General features: G+C 39.4%; 1 pseudogene; it reads left to right on the top strand.

Moving 5' to 3' along the window:
- Positions 1 to 4,837: 4,837 nt before the first annotated feature.
- Positions 4,838 to 6,326, top strand: LOC104865029 (annotated as a pseudogene).
- The last annotated feature ends 1,496 nt before the right edge of the window (positions 6,327 to 7,822 follow it).

The following is a 7,822-nucleotide window of genomic DNA, read 5'->3' on the forward strand; positions in this document are numbered from 1 at the left end:
GCTTTTGAGAAAATTTAACAAAGCCTTAATCTAGAAGGGGAAGACAAATCTAGAAGAAAATGGTACTCATATATACTGCTGGTATAAATGTTCGCTAGTAACTTTCAAAAAGAATCTAGAAACATCTTAATGTAAAAAAATACAAATATAATTTTGTCAGGCAATTCCTCTCATGAGAATATATCTATCCCCTGGAAATATCATAATGAGTATGTAAGGGTAAATGTACAGATGACTAGGTTCAGCATTGTTTATTATGGTCCAAAAAAATGGAAACAAAGTCATCACATCATAAGAAGGATCCTTTATATATTTCAGTCAAAGAAAAATTAATACCTATATTAATGAACATAGTGAAGTTTCCATGAAGTATTATAGAATGAAAAAAATCAAGATATAGTAAAGAGTATATGTAAAAGACCACATCAGTTTAATGATAACTTATTTCTAACTAATGACAAGATATCTTATAAATGTCTAATTCCTGTGCTAACCTGTACATTATATATGCAAGAATATGTGATTATTCCCATACATATATGTGTATGTGTGTGTGTGTGTATATATATATATATATTATATAATATAATCTTTTTATATATATATATGTATATATATACATAATCTTTTTCCCATTAAGTTTATTGGTACGTTTTAGATATACAATACAGTTACATTCATCATTGGGATCTTGTACCTTTACATGCAGAATTTAGCTCTTATTGTCTACGCATTCCTCTGCCCTCCCTTTGTTACAGATTAGTGAGTTTGAACAATAGAGATGCACCACTCTTTGTGCTAAATTCAAGCCCTTTCATTAGATAGCTAGTGGCCAAGGTAGCTAGCGCTCAGAAATTTCCTTGGCAATGAGAAGCAGTTTGATTTCTCCTTTTGAATTATGCTTTCAGTTGGAGAGGGCTCAGGGGAGAGCATGTAGAATCTTAAAGAAGCAGAACCATGGCAGGTTGGGGGGGCACAAGGAAGTTTCACACACACTAGGTGAGCTTCCTGTAATGCCCTGTAACTGTAGCAAGTTTACTGCCAAGCAGGATGTGGGGGTTTTGAGTGCTTGGTTCAAGTGCAAGCATTTTGTTCTAAATCAGGTACAAACTGGCATTGATGCACAAGATAGACTCAGGCTGGCTATCACATTCCCAACTCCTCCAATGACAACTCATGATGTCAAAGCATTGACTTAATGAGAACCTCTTGATTAGGCAGAGAGTTATACAAAGGATTGTAGTAGGATCTCACATACATCAGTTTAACGGCTCTGCGCTGTTTTACAGAGTTGAGTATCCAATTAAGAATAAAAGGGCCAATCAAGAGCCCAAGAAAAAGCAGAATGAGGGGACCAGCCAGTCCAGTGATGAGGGTAGTTACCCAAGGGCTCCGATTGAATAGGTTATGATACCACGAATTTTTATTTCCCCTTTTCTTCTGACATCTATCTAGATTTTCCCTGACTTTTTGAAGAGTATCATGGATCACACTGGTCTTGTTGGCATAGAAACAACATGACTCCCCTAGAGCAGCACATAATCCTCCTTGTGACAAGGGCACTAGATCAAGCCCCCTTTGGTTCTGGAGAATCATCTCAGCTAGCGACTCTACTTGGGAGTGAAGAGTCTCAACAGCATATTGCAGGCTTCCTAGGTCAGTGTCTACCTGTGCTGCTAAGGCTGACAATCCAAGTTCTTCTCTAGCCAAAGTGGCAGTTCCAAGAGCCACTGAGCCAGCTTCCCCCAATCCCAACAAAACTGGAATGAATATGGGGGTTGCTCAGTAGTCCTGGGGATGCTATGAAATCCCAGCCTTGTGGGATTTCATAAACTTGAGGGAGAACTTGCACCAGGATGCCCAAGACTTCATGTCTAATATCTATCTCCCTCAGGAATCCTGACACACCTAGTCAGTCCTGAAGTACAGGCTAGCCAAGTGTCATTAAGGACAAAATAAACCTTTAAGAGTCACAGTTTGGCTACACACAGCATAGAAAGGGGAGTTACTTGTACCATAAGAAGTCACCTTACAGATTGCATTTCCATAAATTTCACCAATTGTCAAGGGAGCCCTTGCAGAAGTGCATGCTAAGGCAATACTTGAAGCTCTGATTGGGCCAAAGCCCCCCACACCCACATAGTAAAGAGCTTTGCTTTTAGAACCAGGTCTGGCTGAGTCAGGTTTAACATAGCATGGATGGCTCCCAGCATGGAGAATAGGGAAGGAGACAACACACGTGAGGGGTCTGCTCTATTAGTAGCTAAGAATGGACACTGTACCTTGGTAGAGGGCCTGTGGGAGTATTCATGTTTCCAGTGCCCTTCCTCCTTGAAAAAGGGACATGGATTTCTGCCCAATGGTGGGAATCCTCTTGCCTTTCTAGGCATTCACCTTTTTGGCTTCTCAGGATTGGGGCCCACAGGGTCCCCTCTGATGGCTGCTGCCAAGATCTTTGCCGACTATTCAGCCATGGCTATGGCTGACTTTTATATTTCTGAATCCCTATTGTCAAGCACCTTTTGAGCTACTTGTAATAGTTGAGACATGTTCATTCTTGGGAATCCCTGCACTTTTTGTAATTTTCTCCTAATATCAGGGACAGACTGAGTAACATAAACCAAATTTATAGCTCTGTTGTTCTCTGGAGCAGAGGGGTTGAACAGGGTGTAAACTGGGAAGGCCTCTCTGAGTCTCTCCAGGAATGTAGGGGGGACTCCTCTGGTCCCTGTGTCACTTCAGTAGTTTTTGACAGATTTATGGGTTTCTGAGCTGTTGCTCAAATACCACTTAACATGTTTTTGTGAAAGGTAAGTAAAGCCTGTTTCCCCCTGTGAAGAATTTGGATCTTGTTCAGGTCATTCTGAGGGGAAGCCTTGCTTCAGCAATTAGTGGACCTCCTTTTCCGAAAGTACCCCTGATAAGCTTCCAACCTAATCCTGTCCCACTCCTCAGCAGTGAGCAGGGTTAGGACAGCTTCTGACAGTCATCCCAAGTTGGTAGATGAGTCCTAAAGATTGACTCTATCAGGGAAATCAGAACTTGGGGCCTCTCAGAGAATGGTGGATGTTGAGTTTTCCAATTGTAGATCTCAGAAGTGGAAAAGGGAATGTATACCAGGAACTGGCAGGTTCCTGGTTCTGCCCCATTGGGAGGAAGGGCCTCCTTCAAAGGCAAGATAATCTCTGGGCTGTGTCTTCCAGAGATGGTGATCTCCTGCCAGGATCAGAGAAGCTCTTATATTGGAGGAGAGATAGCAGGGGAAGTAGAGGAAGAAATGGGGGAGTCGGGGACAGATGGGTCAGGACAGACATGAGATGGGGGTGAACTAGGGTTATATGGAGGTGGATGAGGGAGGACTTCCTCAGCGTCAGATTGATGCAGAACTGGTTGCTGTCTCTCCAGAGTCCATCTATGAGGGGGAGAACAACTTTTGGAAACAAGCAGCTTTGAATAGGCTTTTGCAGCATAGGTCTTTAGCCATGGAGGTGGGTGCTGCACTAGAGTAAATCAAGAATCAATGTAAGGGAACTGATCAGAGTGTCCTGGTGATCCAGTTAGTGACCTTCCAAACCATTTGAACCAAGGCAGAGTCTAGGGAGCCCACACCAAAAGGAGGACATTAAAGTTCATAAAAAGTGCAGAACTTGTCATTTGACAATTTTACCTCATAATCATCAGAAAATCTTGAGGAAAACTTTCTAAGCATACAAACCAGGGGGTAACAGGTTGTGAAAATGACAACCCCATGATAGAGAGACTTTGGACAGGAGGGAAATACCCAAGAATAAGAGCTACAAGAACAATTAAAAAGAAAGAAGACAAAGTAGTGTGAACGAGAGAATCAGAAGAGTCAGAAGAGTCACTGATTAGAGAGGCCTGACTACATCGATTGGGGGTTAAAGGGAGAGACCAGGACCCCTCCAACCAGAGCTACAAGAACAAATAAAAAGAGAAGATGTCCAGACATAAAGAAAAAGCCTTAGTGCTTGTGTGATGCACCCTTGAATGATGTCTCAACAGACAAAGGGAGTGGATGTTCCTCTGTAGGAGGAACCACTCAGTTGGTCGACCAGCTGCGGGCCTCTCAGCCACTTTAAGGACCATCCAGGCTTTCAGGGTGTGTTTATCTCATTGCAAGAGCACTCACTTGGCCTTTCTTAGACATGTCCATCGAACCTCAGAATGACCCCAAACAAGTCCCATAATTCTGAAGGGGGAATCCCCCTCTTTGTCATGGGACATGGATGGAACAGTCTATTATCTATACCGCCCATTGCCAGTCATACACACATTCATACAGCAATCATTCAGGGGTTAGAGACATTCCAACCCTAACCCTTTTCCCTGGGTAATTACCAGATTGTCTGGCTTATGGCCAGACCAGACCAGATCAGAGGACCACCTCAGTCAGCATCCTGACCTTACAGAGGAGCCTGAGGAACACCTTCGTCAAGGACGGCTGTTCCCACCAGAGCCAGAAGGATCCTTACCAGACCAGATGGGCTTCAGAAAGTTTGATAGTTGTCTCCGGCATCTCTACAGTCCCTTAAGTATCAGCAATGAGACGATAAGGCCCTGAAATGTCTCAGGGGGCACACCTCCCCTATAGCACACAGACGGGAGGGATCACAGTGAGGCCAGTCCACCCAGTGTGGCCATCTCACTGGGGCCTCCAGCTGTTATAGATGAATGAGTTTGAACACAGTCCACCCTGTGGCCATCTCACTGGGGCCTCCAGCTGTTATAGATGAATGAGTTTGAACAATAGAGATGTGCCACTCTTTGTGCCAAATTCAGGCCTTTTTATTACATAGCTTGTGGCTGAGGTAGCTAGATGAGATTTCTTCAAGAGGTAGAACTCAAAGCTGCAGCTGCTGATAGAGAAATAAACTTACTTTGAACTTCTCTTCACCAAAAAAAGGAGCAAGTGCAGCACCTCCATGAACTGCTGGCATTGAAAGAACAGGAGCACAGGAAAGAACTTGAAACAAGGGACTTTTTAAGTGATGCTGAGTTCCAGGATACCTTAGCTAAGGAAATAGCCAAAGAAGAGAGAATGAACAAAAAATAAAAGAATACCAAGGGAAAATTGATGTATTAAACCAGCAATATTTGGATTTAGTACATGAATTCCATATTGCTTTAACTGTTGACGCCAAAACATTTAAAGATGTTGAAGAATGTTTTCAAAATGTTGCAACTGAGTTATTCAAGAACAAACATACTCTTATTTGGGGTAAAAATAAATAAATAAAAATAAAAGAAAGAAAAAGAAAATGAATCTTCTTTAATTAAAGATAACCTATATAGTAGAGGAACAACAACAACAACAAAAAAAACTAGCAGAAGTTTCCAAATTGAAACAGAAAACAGAAGCAAATTTACAGAATCAAATCAACACTCTGGAAATTTTGATCATAGATGACAAGAAGAGTATTCAAGTAGAACTTTTCAAGCATGAAAAAGACCAGCTTATTTCTGAGCTAGCAGCCAAGGAATCACTACTTTATGGTTTAAGGACAGAAACAAAAGTGTAGGGACATGAGCTGGTACAACAGAATCATGCCTGGCTCAGAATCATGGAAAATTAGAAGCCCAAATTAAAAGTTTATGTAGAGAGAATGAATCTCTGAGAAAAACAAATGAAAGTGAGAGTGATGCATTAAGAATAAAGTGCAAATTTATAGAAGAGCAAACTGAAACCATTAGAAAAACAAGAGATTGTCTACAAGAAAAAGATGAACAAATCAAAATATTGCAAAAAAGATCACTGAAACAGAAAATTGTGCTCAACAACAACTTGATGAAAAATCTTTACAGCTGGATAATATAATAGAAAAATTAGGCACAGTGAAAGAAAGGAAAAATTGAAACAGCAGTTGAAAGCAAAGGAAGAAGAACTTGAAGATATAAGAAAAGCCTACAGTACACTTGATCAGAAATGTCATGATAAAGGAGAACTTCTAAGCCATCTTGAAACACAAGTAAGAGAAGAGAAAGAAAAATCTGAAAACAAGGAAAGAAAACTTAAAGCAGAAAGGGACAAAAGTATTGAACTACAAAAGGATGCAGTTGAAAACTTCATAATATGGATAATGCCTTTAAAAAGCAAGTAGATGCAATTATTGAAGATCATCAAGCTAAAATAGTACAACTGGCAAATGAAAAACAGAAATGCATTGATTCTGCAAATTTAAAGTTTCATTGAGTTGAAGAAGAAATGTGTGAACTTTTGGAAGAAACATGCAAGAACAAAAAAAGCAATGGAAGCAAAATTTAACCAACTTACTTGTGCAGTAAATGAGATTCAGAAAGAAATGTAATGGTTCTGAGAACAAATTTAATTGAAATGGACCAGCAGACCTCTTATAAAAATAATTAAATACTGTACTAATACTTTGAAAGGTCTCTTTCTATACATTTCATAATGAATATATTTTAAAAGATTTTTGATCAAATATTTATTGTATATGTAGGTTTTAATAATAAATTGATAATTATGTATATGAGAAAAAAACCTGTCACAATACCTAGACTTAGAACACTTCCTTGTTTTTGTGCTATACATTGTTTGGTAATTATACATTTGCCTACTGATTTGTAGACAAAGATTAATATTTTGTCTATAAGGCCAAGTATTTTAATCATTGTTGTTAACCTTATTGTGTTGATAAAGAACTAATTATATTTATTGGTTGTTCTTTTTAAAAAAAAAAAAAGAAAGAAGGAAAACTATAAGGATTGTTCATTTAACTTGGGCAAAAATAGAAACTTCTTACCATGGTCCACAGAACCCCAGATGATATTCCCTGGGCATCTCTTTAACCTCACTTCGCTCACTCTTTCTCCTCAGTTGCTATCCTGTAGCCAGCCTACTCTCTGAACATATCCAGAGAGCACAGAGTACTTTCCCACCCCAGGCTCTTTACCTACTATAGTTCCCTATCCATGGAAATTTTCGGAATACTTGACTTCTTGTCCTCTAACTCTCAGTATAAAATTTACCACTGGAAGATGCCGACCTTAATTACCCTCTTTATTTAAAGAAGCACTTGTCTGTATTCTTTATAAAATAGTACATTGTTCTTTAGAGAATTTCACAATTGCATGATTGGATATTTTGAATTTGTAACACATATTGTCAGTTTCCTTTTGTTGATATAAGCTTCCTGAAGACACGGAGTATGGTTGATTTGTTCTCTGCTATGTTTCTAGCATCTCACACAATTACTTAATGATGAATGACCCATCCCCTTCTCAGACAAAATAGAAGCCACCAAGCAAAAACTTCACTACCTGTCTTTTTCATTATTACTCCTTAGCAACAAGTATTAAATATACCTTTGCTAATCCTTCTTCTTCCAAGAGAAAAATTTCTGTTGTTCTGGGCTGTTAATACCATGCTTTGCCTCTTTTTTCCAGGACCTCAATCCATCATTATTAACATATTTTTTATATCTTCAACTTCTCTGATTCTTTTTCATACGTGTACATATGTTTGAGTCCTTCCTAGTCCAAAAAGAATAGAGGGAGAAAGTAGCTGCAAATTCTTCTTGCTAAAATTTACTTTTGATGGAAGAATACTGTACCCATGAGTCACAACCAACATAACTATATTCCCAGAAATGTAGTGAAGCCATAAGATATTAGAGGAATTATACAACATGAGAAGATTTGAAATGTAGCCACAGTAAGGTGGGAGTGACCAGGCTGCCTAAAAAGAAGTGACAATTAGGTGGACAGCTCTTCTCAAGAGCAACAGTACAGTCAAATACTACATTGGAGTGATGTGCTAAAAGAAAACAATGACTGCCTTAAA

This window comes from Fukomys damarensis, unplaced genomic scaffold (assembly GCF_012274545.1).
Source record: "Fukomys damarensis isolate Sample0158 unplaced genomic scaffold, DMR_v1.0_HiC HiC_scaffold_4, whole genome shotgun sequence".
NCBI classification, from domain to species: Eukaryota; Metazoa; Chordata; class Mammalia; order Rodentia; family Bathyergidae; genus Fukomys; species Fukomys damarensis.